Here is an 18,466-nt window from a genome sequence, read left to right on the forward strand (position 1 = left end):
TATATACATCTATTTTAATTCTACTAGAAAACTTTTCTTCACCTAATTATATAGGTGAAGGAGAAATCACGAAGTAATAATTGAAAGAGTAATGCTTCAATCCCAATTCTTCTATATGAATTGGAAATTTCAATGCTGACCAAATATTTGGTGATAACAATTACTTTGAAATTTTTACATATAATCACAGTGTGCTTGCTTATGTTAACAAATGTGTTTTTTATTTTTAAATCACATATTGAAATGCAAACAGGTAAAAATAATATGATTTGAGGGATATAGTGAAACAATTTGGCCGGGCATGGTGGCGCATGCTTGTAATCCCAGCATACGGGAGGCTGAGACTGGAGGATCATGGTTTGCGGGCAGCCTCAGCTACTTAGTGAGGCCCTTTTCAACTTAGTGAGAGCCTGTTTCAAAATAAAAGAATAAAAAATAGGGCAGGGGGTGTAGCTCAGAGGTCAAATGCCTCTGGGTTCCATCCCCAGACCCACTATATATATATTTTTTTAATTAAAAAATAACAATTTGGAGTGGGGAGGACTGGAATTGAAAATAGACAGATTTGCCAGAACTGCTGGTACCTGAGTCTCAGAGGTAGTGAGGTTTATTATATGCTGTTACTTATGTGCATATTCAAAATTTCCTACCATGAAAAGTTAAATTATGTAAGCACTAGGCTTGTCTGCCTCTAAAACACATGCTTTAAAACACTTCAACAATTTCTTTATAAATGTTTTACTTCCATAAGAGTCACCATTTCTGTTTTCTTGGGAACTGATCATTTCTTTTGCCTTTTTATTCTCATATCTGTGTCAGCAAAGGCTAAACAAAACATTTCTTTCTACACTAGTATGTAATTTCATGTTTTAACTGAAGTTGGGCACAGAAGAAAACAAATAAACAGTGTTTTATTTTCAATAGTGTAGTTTAGAATTACTGAGACTTCTACTAAAAGTTATGTTGCCAGAGTGCCTATTGACAATTGTGTCTCTTAATCACCACTCCTAAAGTTATTACACGTCTTACTTAATGTGAATCAATGTTGCCTAGAGATTTTTAATAAAGAAATATGGTGCAATGTCACAAAACCCTTACATACTGTGTGGCAGGATTTCAGCTTAGAGGTCGATTAGTTGTTTTTTTTTTTAAACAGAATATGTTCTCTTTATTTTGGAAAAAAAAAAGGGATTCTTTCATGGCCAATATGATGGTATTAATTAGGTTAGAAAGCATGCTCAAGGGACCAGTTTTAGGCATATGTGTGAAAGAGTAGCAAATGTGACTTCACCTTAGTAAATTCCTACTCCCAAACGCCAGTTTTCTTTGCCTTATTTAGTCTTTTTTGAAGCCAGAGAATGAATGTTTTGTGACTTATTAAAAAGCCTAAATGCAAAACCTGACTTCCATGAATCTAAAACCCAATTGGCATTATATATATCAATGTGTATAACACAATCACTCACAGAGTAGTCAATAAGAAACTATGCATTTGTGGGGGAAACTGAAATTGAGTGTGATGGAGACCTGAGATGTTAGTGGCAGTTTCTTGCTAGACCTATAAGGACAGAACCTCCCTGGAGTTTAGTCCTGAAGTTGAGGCTGCAGGGACCCCTGAGCTGGGCATGCAAGCAGAAGCACCCAGGGGGACGGGAGCAGAGGGGACACTAAAAATACACTCCTTTGGACTGAGGTATTTTTCTATAAAATGTGAGTACCACCAGGGAAAGGAACATGAAAAACTTTTCATTCTTTTTTTGCTTCAAAAATGAAACAGCTATTTATAACGCACCTACAGGGTGAAAGTGGTCTTCGTGTGAATGATACAGAGATGACTAGAGCTTTGATAAGGAAACAGGAGCGTGAAGCTCTTAAACAAGACTATGGTTCAATGCTCTACTGAGAGGGAACATCTCAGAAGTAAAGGATTGTAGGAAGGATGTAGAACTCTTCCAATAAGCTGATACAACAGGCAAATCATTACAAAGGGGCGATTTTAGAGATCAGAGTTGTATGAGTGAGACACTCAGGGTATAATATTTGAAAAAGCACTTGGTCAGGGCTGGCCTGCTCTTGTTCCTGATAAGAATCTGCTTACTATCTGTGCCCTTCACCTTTCAATTTCCTAAGGTTTTCTGATCCAGGAACCATAAACAAACCATGCCTAGGATAATGTCTTGCTCAAAACCAATATTATGCATTTTGAGTAATTGTAAACAACATCTTAAAATACCAATTTTGTAATCTTTATTATGCATGTGTGCATTATATAAATGTTTGCATATATCTACCTATACATATATTAGTCTACCTATGGTCTATCTATCTATCATCTATTTTCTATTACTTACCAGAAAAGCTATCCAGTAATACTATACAAATTACAGTTGTGAATCATGTTGCCCAGCTGGTTTATGACATGTATTTCTAAACTATGTTTCAATGTGTGAGCAATAACAAAAAAAATTATCAAAAATATAACTTTCTCTCATAAAGGAATAATTATACAATGAATGCCTAAATCAATTATGAAAGTAATTTCCTACAGAATATTTGGAGTAATAGAGACTTTAGATATTAATAGTTGTTTTATTATGGAGAAGTAAGCCTAATTCTGGAAACATATTTCATGAGAAAACTCTTACTGATGGGCACGCTCTATGCCAAGCACTTTGAGGACACCTAGCTTACTAAGTAGGCAATGATAACAGAACACACAAACCAGGTTTATTTGCTATACCAGATTTACCCACAGCCCAGCTACTCTACTTATATTGCGACTTCTAAAATAGCATGGAATAAGATTCCTCTGGGTTTGATGACTACATAGAGTTTTAATAAAGGCTGATGGTTGCTGTGCTTTGAGAAATGTGGGGATGATGTTGCCGAGAAGAGAGTAGGTTGAATTGAGGAAGGCAGCCATCAATGTTTTCTGCTTTGTATTCAAGAAATACAGAATTATCAATATAGTCTTCTCCCACCTTTTCTTGGGAAAGCATGATCTCATTTATTAGAAAAATGAAAATTTGAGCCAGGCGTGGTGGTGCACACTTATAATCCCAGCATTTGTGAGGCTGAGACCGGAGGATCGCGGTTGGCGGACAGCCTCAGCTACTTAGTGAGGCCCTCTGCAACTCAGTGAGACCCGGTTTCAAAATAAAGAATAAAAAATTGGGCAGGGGGTGCAGCTTGGAGGTCAAATGCCTCTGGATTACATCTCCAGACCCACAAAAAAAAAAAAGGAAATTTGTAATCTGTGATATATTTATGCAAAGGTTTGAAAATACAAAGCTGCACATTTCCCAGTTGTATTACGGGGGAGGAGAAATCACATAAATATAGTTCCACAGAACAAATTATCCAAAATAAATTACCTACATTTATAAGAACAAGGTTTCATAAAAGGTTATTATTGCTAATTATAGTTCCTTAGAAGGTGACTTTTAAAGAAAAACCTAGTTTGTTCATAGAAAAATTTGTTGGTGATCAATAGTCTCGGGCAAATTCTTCGTAGCAGATAAATTATGTAAAAAAAACTTTGTGAGTATTCATACCAAACTGAGATATATTAATAACAAATATTTGCTGCTACACGATAATGTTTATGTACTTTGCTCTGCATTTTGTAATCTGAGGCCTTTCATAGCATTTAAAACAATACTAAGCAATCCTTTAATAAAAGGTTCAAAAAAAAAAAAAGGAAAATGCTAATGGTAAATTCTCTTTATGCAAAGAACTGACTTATAATTCTATTTTCCTATTTTATTCTCCCCAAAAGGGAGGTGATTGGTAGTTAATTGGTAGAGGCTAGAGAAAGAAGAAGATTCTAGGAGCATGATGTGAATGGCAGAGAAAAATTTTTCTGCTTACATATAAGTGCCATCATTTGCTAGTATAATTATTTGTCTCTGAAATTTAAACTTTCCACCACTTTAGGACCTATCAATTTAACTTCAATTTTTTAAATTTTTTCTCTCACAAGTATTGAAGTTAAATATATTCTCTCCAAATGAGGCTTTGTATGCTGGATAAACTCTTTCTGCTTATATGTATTTTTCTTGCCTCAACTTTTCTCCTGTTTCAGCTGTTCATATCTTTTCTGTCTTCCAATTCCTAGCTGAAGGCCAGTCTTTCCCATAAAGAGATGCATATACTAGAAACCTAGTGAAGACGGACACAGTTATCTGAAGACATGAAACAGAGGAAGATTGCGGATTAGTATTAAGAAGAGTAGATTCAGGTGTGGGTTCTATTACTAGCTCACTGATATTGGGCAAACCAATATCAAGATTCATTTTTCCCCCAATGAATGACTCTCATCTTCTATTTTGCCTTTTTTTTTTTTTTTTTTTTGGTGGTGGTACTGGGGTTCCTGGAAGCCCTTCTACCTTCGGGCTACACTCCCAAACCTATTTTTATATTTTATTTTTTATTTAATTTTTATTTTATTCCACTAAGAGCCTATCCCCAAAATTGACATTGTTTTTCTGAGATGTGGTAAGTTAAGCATTATTCTGAACAAAGATAAAATTTTATTTCTATTTTCTAATAACACATGAAAATAATCCTGTGATTATAGGACAAGAAAACAGGGGAAAGCACTACTTTTATGATTCTGGAGTTTTAATTTTTATTTGGAAACAGGGTCTCTTAAACCAGCGCGGCTGGCTTCGAACCAGCACGATCCTCCTGTCTCCGCCTCCCAAGTGCGGGGATTACAAGTGTGCGCCACCACACCCGGCCTATTTTGCCACTTAATAATTGAGAATAAAAACAACTTACCTTCACAATTACTATATGGATTCCATACTATATATGGGGAAGATATGTGAGACACAGAAATGGATGTTATTAGTCCTATTTCTCCATTATTTGCCAAGCACTCTGCACATACCAGGCATTTTGGTAAGTGTCACTCTCCTCTTTCACCTCTGCTCATCTCAAGAGACCATATTTCAATGATATCCGACATTTGTGTGTGTTCATGCACATGTGTTGGAACACCTGGTCAGTATTATGTATAGTTTTTTCTCTATAGATACTCTGTTAATGACTGACTGATTCTTAACACTTTTAACCCTTAAAAATTATAGAGAGTTGTAAAACCAGAGAAAATCAGAAACGGATTGAACATCACAATAAAGGTATACGACATATTAATTTATTTTCCAAGGTATTTTATTGTAGACCTCTTTAAGACATCTAAAGATTGAAACTATTTCTAAATTTATTCCATCCCCAAGGCTCAAATCAGTTCTGCCTTAATAGAAACAGTTAGTTTGGGTAAATCTGGAGCCCCACTTGGGCTGAGGGCCCAGTTTTGCTAACAGTGCACATTCAGGGAACACTGTGAGCAATTCTATTTATCTAAGGGTTCAGCCTCATGCTTGGGTTTGCAGGTGCAGCTGTAAATTTCAGGTGATTTACAGAGTGGGAAGCACACCAAATCTGAAATTATAATGGAGCTCAAGGCTCACAGCATCTTTTGTTAGATGCTCTGGTTTTATGATTTTGGGTGGGTGCCACCACATTTTTCTTCCAAGTGCAATAAAAAAAATGATGCCATTCAAGCTGAAAAGCTTAACAACCACTTTACCTTTATTGAATCTGTAGCTAATGTACTGAAATAGTAGGGGTTTTGCTGCAAATGTAATTTGGGTTTTTGTATGGGCATCTCTTCATGCCTCAAAAATTGGGTTTGCATTGAGCACACTTGAGTTACCTAAAAGATCTAATGATAAAGATGCAGGTCTGACCTTACTGTTGCAGATAAATGCCTACCTAGACCCAAGGAGATTACATACTGTTCCTCTAGAAGCCATCTGCTAGACGTAACTGTGGCTATAGACAGCCAGTTGCTTTATCCTATGTTATACCCGCTAACACATCAATGTTTTGACAGTTTCAATGGGTGAACTTCATGCTCCTTCAAAGACCATAAACATTCTATTCTAAAGAAACTTATATGCTTACACTTTCAATTAATTTTTTATTCTCTTTCTATGTTCCACTAAGAGCCTATCCCCAAAATTGACATTGTTTTTCTGAGATGTGGTAAGTTAAGCATTATTCTGAACAAAGATAAAATTTTATTTCTATTTTCTAATAACACATGAAAATAATCCTGTGATTATAGGACAAGAAAACAGGGGAAAGCACTACTTTTATGATTCTGGAGTTTTAATATATCTTACTTTTGTATAAGACTGAATCATTGCATGGTTATTAAAGACTCAAGGAAACTATTTTTTTCTAATCTGTTCAGATGCAACTAATAAATTTGACAACAGACTAACTCAATGTGCTTCGGAATTTCACATGCAGCATTGAATGTTATTATCACACCAATCCTACTGAAAGTGACAGAATAAGAAAGCAGAACTTAGATATCAACTCCAATCTTCTAATGCCAAATGTAGCGGCACATCATGACACACTTTTTATTGAATACAACTCTCACTACCACCCAGCAAACACGGAGAGGCCACTCAACTTAGGCTCCTACTGTCCTTGTGGCTTTATCCCATTTGCAAAGACATTCCTGCTTTCTAACCTCTCTGTGCTCTCCTAGACATTCTGCAACTCTCCTCTGACCATGTTAAATTTAGGGCTATGTCAAGATCTAAATGAGGCCCTAACCCCCATCAATAAATACAAATAAACACATCAGATTTTATTTATTCACTTTTATGAGTATTTAGTGCATTTTGTCTATATTACTAGGAGGCAATTCACTAATCACTTATGATAGTATTTATTAAAATAATGTTGGCCTACCTACCTTTTTGAAAAGGTTTTGTTTTTGGACAAGGCAATACTGTATAATAGCTATTGACTAGTCTGCTCATTCAAAAAGAATTTTGACTTTCTTGATCCTGAACTATACAAATATGATATGACCCTTATATTAGGAACCAACATACCTAAAAAAAAACAAAAACCAAACAAACAAAAAAACACCTTGGAGGAGAAAGGGTTTATTTGGCTCATGATTTAGAGGTCCAGTCCATGGTTGGCCCTCTCCAAGGCACAAACATCATGACTGTAGGAGTGGAAGTGGACAGGATGATCACCTCATGGTGCCTGGGAATGAGTGGGAGAGGAAGGGACCAGGAACATATATAATCCTCAAGGCCATATCCTTAGCATCCTCCCTCCTCCAGCCATGTCTTACCTGCCTATGGTTACTACAAAGTAAATTAAATTTCAACCCATCAGTGGGCTAGTCTACCAATGAGGTTAAAGTCCCTACTCAATTATTCACCTTTATATATTTCTGTATTACCAACACATCAGCTTTTATTCTGTGTGTGTGTGTATGTGTGTGTAAAATGTTCTGTGTGTGTGTGTGTGTGTGTGTAAAACGTTCTTTTTTGTGTGTGTATGTGGTACTGGGGGTGGAACCCAGGGGCTTTTCTACATCCAGACTATACTCAAATACCTATTTTATACTTTATTTGGGAACAGGGTCTCACTAAGTTGCTGAGAGCCTCACTCAGTAGCTGAGGCTGGCTTCGAACCTGTGTGATCCTCTTGTCTCAGCCTCCCAAATCCTGGGATTACAAGTGTGCACCACCATGCCCGGCATGAGTGTAAAATTCTATATCCAAACCATAACAGTATTTTTACTCCTTTTGGAGTTCAAAGTATAGGTTAGGGCACACACGCACCCAAAAAGAAATAAATTAAAATTCTTTGTAATACAGTTCATGAGTAAGTTTGCCTTAATTGTCATTATTACAGGAACAGATCTGAAAATGACTTTTAAAGAACAATAGGTTAGAACATGTGTCAATAAGAAGTCTAAAAAAATTAACCAAAAACCAAGCTTTTATCAGAAAAATATTTAATATTAGAAGAAGCAACACATGCAAAATGGGTGCAAGTATGGATTATTCTGTTTAAAGGACGTGGTTCTGTGTAGCAGAGTAAGTTAGAGAGTGAGAGAAGACTGGATTTGTGACTTTGTAACTGCTGAAAGCTGTAAGCTACACTGAAAGCTTTGGGCCTGATACTGGAAGAAAATACCTATTTTTTTCAGTTTAGTATTGGGGTTAGCAGAGGTTTGATTTGATGAGATTTTGTGTTAGAGAGATAAGACTAGTTTTAGTGTGGTGGATGAATTAGGGAGGAGGCTATTGTCACTAGTACAGGTGTAGTGAAGAAAGAGAGGCTAAAAAATTGATTCAAGAGGTGTTCAAGAAATATAATCAACAAAACTGAATTGAATTGAGATAGACTCTTGGTCCCTCTAGATTGTTTTTTTCTTTCTTCTATTTTTATTTTTAATACAATCCTGCCTTTATTTCAACGTTTAAATTGTTGAGAGTACCTGTCAACATCTGAATAGAACTGAATTTTTTTCTTGCTCTTTTTTTTAAAAAAACAAACAAAACTCTGGCCTTGTCTCTTTATGTAAAAATTACTTTTGAATGACTCACTGCTAAGTTGTAGATTATTTGCCTAGGAAATACTACCCAAGACATCTATTTAAAAGTTACTTTCCTAGATTACTCCTTATACTAGGCTAAATGGCAAATGATTGTGTATAGACTAAAAATGCTGCTAATCCTCAAAAAGATCTTGAAAATAGTACGTCAAACTCATGTCCACAGTGTGTATTAGGCCCACAATATATTTTAAAAGGTGTTGAATCACTGATTAAGTCTTTTTCCAGAGGACAAAGAGACGAAAAAATTTTTTTCCTTCAAGAACAAATGTGTTTTCAGTAGTACCACCTCTGATCCCACATGATGCTAAAGGTTTCCTAAAGGTTTTATTTTTATCCTCAATGTCAAAACAATTTAGCTGCCTTTGCTTCCCAGTTGTGGATATTCTTTAAAATTCATATGCACCTGCCTCTCTTCAAAATTAAAGATGCGGCAGGGCTTGTCAGTTCACAACAGTAATCCCAGTATTAGGGGGTCTGAGGCAGGGGGATCACAAATTCAAGACCAGCCTCAGCAACCTAGTGAGACTCTGAGCAACCTGAGGAGACCCTGTTTCAAAACAAAAAGCAAAACAAAAAAGGGCTGTGGGTGTATCTTATAACACCTTTGGGTTCAATCCCCAGTAACACACACACACACACACACACACACACACACACACACACACACACACCAGATGATGATTATTTTTCTGCTCTTTAAAAGCTTATAATACTTAAAATTTTTCACCTAAGGTAGCAGTCATATAACCTTCACATTCTCACATTCCTCTTTTATCCTGGCAATTAATTCCTTCTTTCCTTCAGGGGTGCAACTGCATTCTTAGGAGACAAGCTGCGACTGCTCTCGGGTAACGGTGGAAGAATATTTTCTTTGGTTCACCATCTCTTTTTGCAGATGGTCATGTGGCAAGTAGGGGGCATTCATATTTTACAATGAAGGATTTTGGTAAGAGATCAAATATGCTCATAATCCTCTTTCTCTTTCCCTCAACATGAATCTTTGAATGAAGGCATGTGGGTCACTGATGCAGCCAACATACTTCAACCAAAAGTAACAAGCACAATGACCAACATCGAAATCAGTGAGGATGATAAATCAAAAGAAGCATGAAAATCTTGAGTCCAGATATGCATATCCATCATTCTCTGGAGAAAAGTAGAGTTTGGACTTACTAGGATTTTCCATTGTAATGGTGTATATACTTTCATTAAAGCTCAGTTGAGTCTACCAATCAATGAGAATCCAACGCACTGCTGCCTTAATATATGTTGACAACAATGAGCTTCGACACTTGCTCTAGATATATATCTTAAGATGTCAGAAATTCATGCATTGGTAAAGTATTTGTTGAGTACCTACTGTAATATGAAAACCATTAAAATATTTGAGATGCATCAATATACAGACTTGAAATGTGGCATCTCTGCTTTATAATGATACTTTACATAGTATTTTAGAAGTAGACATAGTGGGGATTTTACATAGTATTTTAGAAGTGGACAACTGTTGTAAAAATAAGAAAGAATAGCTGGATCATAGTAAAGAGGGGAGTATCTAATGACCTGGGGATAAAGATTGCAGTCATAAACAAGAAAGTCTACATAGGATGCACTGAGTTAGTGACGGAAATTTGAAAGCAAGGACATATTTAGAAGATCACTGTAGGCAGAGAATTCCTAGAGCAAATGGTCTTTGTTGGGAGCTATCAGAAACAAAATGAGTAAAGACAAGAGGAAAGAGTAAGGAGGCAGAAGACTATGGGAACCTCATAGGTCCTCCGTTGTTAGGGCAGTGGGCATTATTGCTGAAATAACTTATTATTATAATTTATTATTATTATTTATAATTAATATTTTAATAATTATTAATAAAGTCATAATTATTATTAATAATTATTATTTATAACGTTTCCCTTTAATGGAAAAATGAAACAGATGTTAAAATGATGTGCCAAAAGTCAAGAGATAGGCAATAGAATAATTGAATTTAGAAGTTACTCTCTATTTTTGTGCTGTATCTTTAATATATGACATTTCTCTATATATTGTAATGTGATTAATGGCTAATTATATAAATATAAAAATCTTATGTAAAAATTCAGATGCCTGCCAGGTGTGGTGGTGCATTCTTGTAATCCCAGTACCTGGGAGTCCGAGACAGGAGTATCACAGGTTTCCAGCTAGCCTCAGCTACTTACTGAGGCCCTCTGCAACTTAGTGAGACCCTGTTTCAAACATTAAGAATAAAAACTAGGTCTGGGGGTTTATCTCAGGAATAGAATCCCTGGCAATGAAAAAAAAAATCATATTCATCCATCTTGAAAAACAATGATAATTCTAAAATTTGTTTAAAATGTTCTAACTCCAGAAATTGCTATTAGATACTTTGGTTATCTATTTTAAAAGTCAGACCATTTGAAAGCATATATCCCAAAGTTTTAGAGAAACCTATTTACCTTTTCATAAAAACAAAATAGAATTTGATTTTTAAGCTATTTGATGATTTTCACATGGACTATTTTGGTCTCAGTGGGCATAAATGTTTTAGCCTTGTATAGAAATTTACTTCTGAATATTAATACATGACTTGTTAATTTATAAATTGGTTAGAATAAGTTGGTAAAACTGAGTTGTAATCTTGTAGTCAAATCATAGCCCCAAGAATGAATATATATGACATAAGAAGCACCACTTAGAACATATCATTCTGCATGTACATTTACAAGAAATATATGGGTGGACTGAGTGAATTTGAACTTCATTTTGATAGTGCCATTTGAAGTTCAGTATAGATGACTGCATCTGTCCTCTAGTGGGTGAGCCAGGGGCCAGGGCCATTTCCCTTATTTTTTTATGTGGGATAAAATATTCTGCGGAAACTTTACCTCTTTCCCTTTCTAAGGAAAAAAAGAACAGAAACATGTTAAATAAAAACAGTTCTCCCCCCCAAAAGAAAATATCTCTATGAGCAAGCTATGAATATTGTATTTTCTTTCACTCCTTTTACCACACGTTAAATAAAATTTTACCTTTGCCTTAAAGTAAGTGTGTGTGTGTGTGTGTGTGTGTGTGTGTGTGTTGCCTTGCTTAGAAATATGCTATGAGAGTAGATCTTAGCTATATTTTTCTGAATTTCAAGCCTATTCTATTTTTCCCTTATTTCATGAAAGAGAAACTAAAAGATAGTGAAAAAAGATTTGAAAGTGATTTAAGTATAATACCTCTTTTTGTAAAATTCAGTTATAAATGCATTTCCCAAGATTTAGAATATTATGATTAAAAAATAGAGACTAGAAGAAAAGAGATCAAGTCAGTAATGAATATAGATCAAATATAGTTTTTGTATAATCTACAATGAGATTAAGAAAATAAAGCATACTATGAGAGGAAAGGCCTGCTTATAATGCCACATACTATAGAGACACTAAGAATAAGCACATAAAAGCAAATTAAGGCAGTTTTCTGAGAAAGTAGTTGATCTATTTTCAGAAACAGGGTTTTTTTTTTTCTCTTTTGGGGAGCAATATAGGATGAGTTTTTGTACTTGAATGATATATATGTATACATTTTAATAAATATTTTGCCTTTTTAGGTTTAAATTTCCTTATATCTAAGTTCAGAAATGTATCTTTTAGAGAACAAGTTTATTTTAATCCTACCAATCTTAACCACTCAATAATTTTGCTAATTTACACTCAGTATATTCATTCTCATGTACTAAGTTCCAAGAATTCAGGAGACTATGAAACACATGAATCATCAGCCTAAGATTTCCTCCTTCCCTCCCTCCCTCCTTCCCTCCCTCCCTCCTTCCCTCCCTCCCTCCCTTTCTCCTCCCTCCCTCCCTCCCTCCCTCCCTCCCTCCCTCCCTCCCTCCCTCCCTCCCTCCCTCCCTTCCTCCTTTACTTCCTTCCTCCCTTTCTCCCTTTCTTCCTTCCTTTTATCCTCCTCCCTCCCACCCTCCCTCCTCCTCTCTCTTTTTTTCATCACTGAGAATATTTCTGCACATTGCTCACTGAGAATATTTCTGCACATTGCTCATTGATTTTATTTTTCTCCCCACATCTAGCTGAGTGTCACTTATCTCTAAGAGGTATGGATTTGGTCCACTTCTCCATCAGAGTGGTCTGTTTCATTCACAGTTTCAATTTCTTTCTGATGCGCTCTTGGGTGCACTACTTTGCTTTCTCAGCTCAATTGTCAACAAAATCTTTTCAGCAAACACAATCTCTGTCCTTTCTTGGAAAATTTGCATTCATCTTGGCTGCTCCATAATCTTGACATAAGCATTGAAATCTGCCAGGCAGAAGGTATACTTACTTGCTTATTTGAGAAAAGTGTTTCTTCACTTTCTTGCTTTTAAGAAACTTAATATAATAGAGTGATTCCAATTAATCAATGCTAATACAGCTTTTATTGTTTGTAATTCCACACGAGAGAGTAAAATAAGGATTTGAGTCTTAGAATCATGAAGCTGGTTTGGAATTTCCTATGACATTAAAAAAAAAAAAAAAGATCTGCTATATCCTTACAGAGACAGTTATATGAAGTAACACAACCAAATAGGAATCATTGAAAACACCAACAAATTCCAAGGACTTATGAGTCTTTCTAGGGCCTTAAGAAGCTAATGCACTGCTGTGTCTAATAGGCATTGTTTGGCTAGGGTATTGTTTGTGAGGATTTCTTTGTGAGGATTTCCAGGCTGTTCCTATATTTGGTAGAAGCATATTCATATTGCATAGAGATATAGGCTCCTTCTCATTTAGGCATTTAAAAACAAAGCTAGCTTTAATTTTTATTGCCATTAATAATGATGCTTGCTGCGTTATTTCAACTACATTAAAATTAAGAAAAATTGAGGCAGGTGCAGTGGAACATGATTGTCATCCCAGTACTTGAAATGCTGAAACAGGAGGATCACAAGTTTGAGAACTGCCTTAGCCATTTAGAGACACACTGTGTTATTGTTAGATATGAAGTGTCCTCTAAAGAGCTCATTTATTAATGTTTGGATCTGAACTGAGTCATGAGGGTTTTAATCCCAGCAGTGGATATATCTATGATAATAAATTTATCTGGACTGTGGCCTGGGCTGGCAGAGTGTGGTTGGAGGGGGTGGATTCTTGGGGATACAGTCTTGGAGAATATATGTGCTTCCTCTTCCTCCTACTCCATATCTTGTTTTCAGGCTCCATTTTGTAAGGAGCACAGCCCATGTGCTCTTCTTCTCTCCTACTCCCGCCGCCCTGCCAAGATCTGCCATCCCCAGCCTCACATGGACTGAACTCGAAAATATAAGAGAATGCATTTTCCCTCTAAGTTTTGTGATCAGGTCTTTAGATTATGGCCAGTGAGAATGCTGGCTGGGATACCCAGTATCAGAATGAAAAATATGCCTGTAATTCCTGTACTTGAGAGGAAGAGACAGGGATCGCAGAATCAAGGACAGCCTCAGCAACTTATTAAGACTCTATTCCAAAAGTTTAAGAAATGTAAAAGGGGGGACTGGGTACAGCTTGGAGGTAGAAAGTTAGTTTCTGGGTTCAATTCCCTGTACTAAATATAAATAGAAAATTAAAAAAAAATGATCCCAGTACTTGCAAGGCTGTGTCAAGAGGAACACAGGTTTGAGGCCAGCCTCAGCAACTTGTGAGGCCCTCTGTAATTTAGTGAGTTTCTGTTTCCAAATAAAGAATAAAATAAGGCTGGGGGTATAGTTTAGAGATAGATTGCCCCTGTGTTCCATCTACAGTACTGTTAAAAAAAAATGAGATTACCAACTCCAAACTTCATTAGCATTTGGTAACCTCTCATTTTATGCCTTTGCATTGTGGTAAAAGATACAATGGTAGGTGATGCTGGGACTGCTGGGGCACAATCCCTCCCAAGTGAGAGCATACGCTTATCAGGTGAAGAAAGGCAATTTGTAGCATCACTAAGCAAATGCTATCTTCAGGACCTAGCAATCACTTGTCATCTGTTGAATTTACCTAAACTTACTATGAGCTTCATTCTTCATTCACAGAGGTGCATAGAAAGGTCAATAAAGTCAGCATCGCTTTCTAGGGTCACAAACTAATAGTGAGAAATGCTACTGTCTTACAAAGACAATCCTGAAGGTCATTACTCTGTACTTGATAACACTAGATAGTAGAAGCATAACCTTCTTGAATAAAAAAAAAAGAAAGCTGTACTTTGAGGAGAGGGAGTTAAAAATATTATATATATATGTAAACATTAATATATAGAGAGAGGCATAAAATAGAGCAATAATAATATCAAAGGATCCTCTGTAAATTCAATTTCTCTGTTAAACTGAATTCTGTGGAATCATGTTTGAACAATCTAAGAACTGAAAATGAGGATCTTACATATATTTGTTGACGTTGAAGGAGAAGAACGCTAAATGGAAGAATGTAGCTTTAATAAATGAAGACACCTAGCTGGCACTATGTATTCCTATATTTGCAGAAAATTTCTCTGTCAAGGGTAGCTCTAGGCATATGTTCATTTTTATAATGCAAAGCAGATCCCATTTTCATATTATTTTCTGCTCACTAATTACCTACATTTTCCAGGACAAAATTTAAAACTATACAACACCTCATCAGTATTCAAAATTGGAAGCATTTAGCTGGTGACTTATATACACCCGGCACTCAATACTTCTTTTGCTCATGTGTCCATGGTTTTCATTCAAACTTTTCTATTCTTTGTGGACAAGTCCATTTCTCCGAGGCTATTATAAAATTCCAGGAAGAATAAAATATCACTCCAGTTTTCATAAAATGATTCAGTCCTCATGAGGTCCAGGAAAGGTTGGTCTAGTTGTGTGTGTGTGTGTGTGTGTGTGCGTGTGTGTGTGTGTGTGTGTGTGTGTCCATGACATAAAACCTAAATTGAGACATCACTAATGTTCTCAAGGCTATGTTCTCTATGCTGCTAATGTAGTAGGTATGGGGTATTAATTCTGAACTACATGACACTTTATCACTACTTTCACTATATTTTTCAAGTAGGAGGGTTTTATATTTTGTTTCTCTGTGATTCTCCCTCTTCCTTACCTGAAGTTTAGTGCTAACTTCATCTATTAAAGTTACCCCCATACTTCTTAAGATCACAAAACAGTCTACAATATCACCTTGTATTTTGATGAATGTTTTGAATACCAAAATTCCCATTTTTAAATAATTTATATTATTTTAAAAAAGATAACATATGTCTATCTGAGTGATTGGTCAAATCTCTATATAATGATTTCATTTACTAGCTAGAGTGAAAGGGGAAGGTACTAGGTCTTGGTGCTAATCCAAATCCCATCCCTGAACAGATACAAAGTAGAGTAACATGGGACTATTACTTTGGGAGTAGGATAGTGCTGTGGTCACAAAAACAAACAAACAAACAAAAAACTCTAGTTATCTAACCTCCAGGCTATATCCTGAGTTAAAGAACTGAATCCCTTTGAGGTCCACTAAAGATCTCAGAGGTTAATTTAAACCCATGTGTGTGTGCTGTCATTGAGGGACATCCTCAGTTCTTGCCATTCTTCTCCTTGAAGCCTCGGAGAGCTCTCCAATATGAAATGATTATGATGCAGCGATCTCATTTTGACCATTTTCCTCGGGGTTTTCATCAGCTCTGCTGGTTACCTTTCTTTCCTTCGAGCAATTTCAATTTCCTTATGACTCAGCAAGCAGCATTTGGATCGATACTATATTTTTTTTTTCCTCTTTCAGTTTTGGGATTGGCTCTTTGCCTCTCCTCTCCCTTTCTAAGACAAATTTAAAACCTTTTCCTTCCAAAAGGCAAAACTTTTAAGACTCTGAACTGTATCCTTTTCTCAAACAATCCTGATTGGTGTGTCATGTTCTGTCACATCACTTCGGGTAACTCTTGTCTTCTTGCGCTGTATCAGCCAACAAGCAAGGGAGAATGATGGGCTGAACCGAGAAAGCAGTATTAGGATGCAGCATGATGCTTGTTGGGTAGCTTTCTTGGAGGATTTACAACATATTCTGACAATGTATACAAATATCAATGTTTTCTGATCATGTTTGAAAATCAAATTAGACACGAATAAGTCCAAGGATAAAAGATATACAGATAAGATATGTGGGCTGTGGCCAGCACCTTGGAAATATCTTTGCTGTTGATTTCTTCTGGGTATAATTGATGTGGATGCTAAGTGTGTTTGTTGAATTTTTTTGTTGGTTTCTTTTTATGAATGCAAGATGTTAGATGCTATAATAAATCCTTCAGGGACTTTTCAGTTGAAGAGGTATTTGTGTTAGTATAATGTGTAATGGATGCTATGGTGCTCCTGAGACCACAGACAATATACTCCCATCATTGTACATAGGTTTCCCACATTTGATGATGCTATATTAATGCCTAACCATTGGTCCACACTTGTAAAAATAGGTTACTGTTGTCAGTGTATAGATTTTGGCACTATAAGGTAAATATTGTCTAAAATAACATGCCCACGTGTTCATTTTTATTCTCATTTCAATGAATACATTCTATAACATATGGGATTGTGATTTTATAGACTTAAATATCACTTGGAATGTTCAAGAGAGATCAGTACCATGAGACTTCTTATTGATTCTTACTGTCAGGTTAACCAGCTAAGCCCTACTGAATCAATTCTGCAATCGAGACATTTCCTGTTGAGTTGGATGTTCTGTACTACATAGGATATAAGGATCCTGGCTGATGTAAATATTATGGCCTGAGTCAGGAAAATATAAGGTCATCTAATGATAGTAAGAATATGGTTCTTTCAAATGAACTCCATCAACCCATAATGAGATTGTAGGAAGAAAGTCTTATCTCTCAAAACAAAGTTCAATTAACTGAGAGGGATGGGAAGAGGGAAATTCCCTACTGTGCATCACATACATTTATAAATATATCAAAGTCAATTACTAAGCCAAATATAAGAAGGAGGGAGAGGGAATGGGGTGGGAATTGGGGAAGGGCTAAATGAGTGATGTGTGCATGTATACCTCTATCATCTTATACTCCATTAAGATGTCTGACAGCAATGCACCCATAAAATAAAAATAACAAAAATATTATTCATGGTTGGTAAATCTCAGAGCTCATAAAGGTATATAAGAGTGAGTGTATACTCCTACATAAGTCTGAAACACAAGTATTAAAATTTCAATATAAACACGTGCTATGGTCAGTTTTCAAAAAATTATTTTGAGTGTGAACAGGAAAAGAAAAAATATATCTCTCATTTATATAGCACCTTTCAATCAGAATGTTCTTTGTATGCTCTACATGGTTAATTTTTCCCTTGAATACACGTGTTAAACTCCCACGGATCTACCAGCAATTTCATGGGGCTATTTTAAGATTATATTAGAGAAAAGATTTAGCAGAACAAAAAAGCCTTGTGGAGCTTTCCTTCAACTTAAGGAAGTGCAAGTTATTTTTATATTGTCTAGTTCTATGTGGAAATATTGCTAAGAACATAATAAAAAAATATCCAGTGGATTTGCAGCAGGTGACATGTAGGTTGGAGCCTGGTCACTTAAATAAAAAGAAGTTGAAAAAATTTAAACTGAGTTAGACTCAGATGAAAGAGGATGAAGTAGGTCTATGATTGTTCTGAGGACTTTTCTGGACAGTCTTTTTCAAAATTTTCCACCCCATTAAATTACCCTTTGTCCTTGCCTCTCCTCAAGAACCTGTGTTCTCATTATACCTCCCCTGATTCGCCTATTAAAAATGTTTTCAGGAAAATATAGGACATTTACTTAGCCCAAGAGCGTGTCTAATTGATAGAATCTTTATCTCTCTGGGGTTTGAAGTTTTAAAATGCTAGTGAAATTTTCAGGTAAGGCAAGCAATTTCTGGTGGTAGGTTAAAATAGCTCGGTTTCTTCTTTGCCTCTTAGGCTCTGAAACAGGAATGGTCACCAATCCGGTTATAGTTCTTCCATTGGCTTACCTTAAACTTATAAATACAGACTGGGAAAATGAAGAAATCTCA

The 18,466-nt window shown here is 35.9% G+C and overlaps 1 protein-coding gene across 1 annotated transcript in view; it reads right to left on the minus strand.

Annotated features, from left to right (window-relative positions):
• LRRTM4 (leucine rich repeat transmembrane neuronal 4) overlaps positions 1 to 18,466 on the minus strand; it is a gene marked incomplete at both ends in the record, with an annotated part of 764,724 nt that overhangs the window by 97,467 nt on the left and 648,791 nt on the right. The window lies entirely within an intron of this gene.

This window comes from Muscardinus avellanarius (assembly GCF_963383645.1).
Source record: "Muscardinus avellanarius genome assembly, chromosome: 15".
Taxonomy (NCBI): Eukaryota; Metazoa; Chordata; class Mammalia; order Rodentia; family Gliridae; genus Muscardinus; species Muscardinus avellanarius.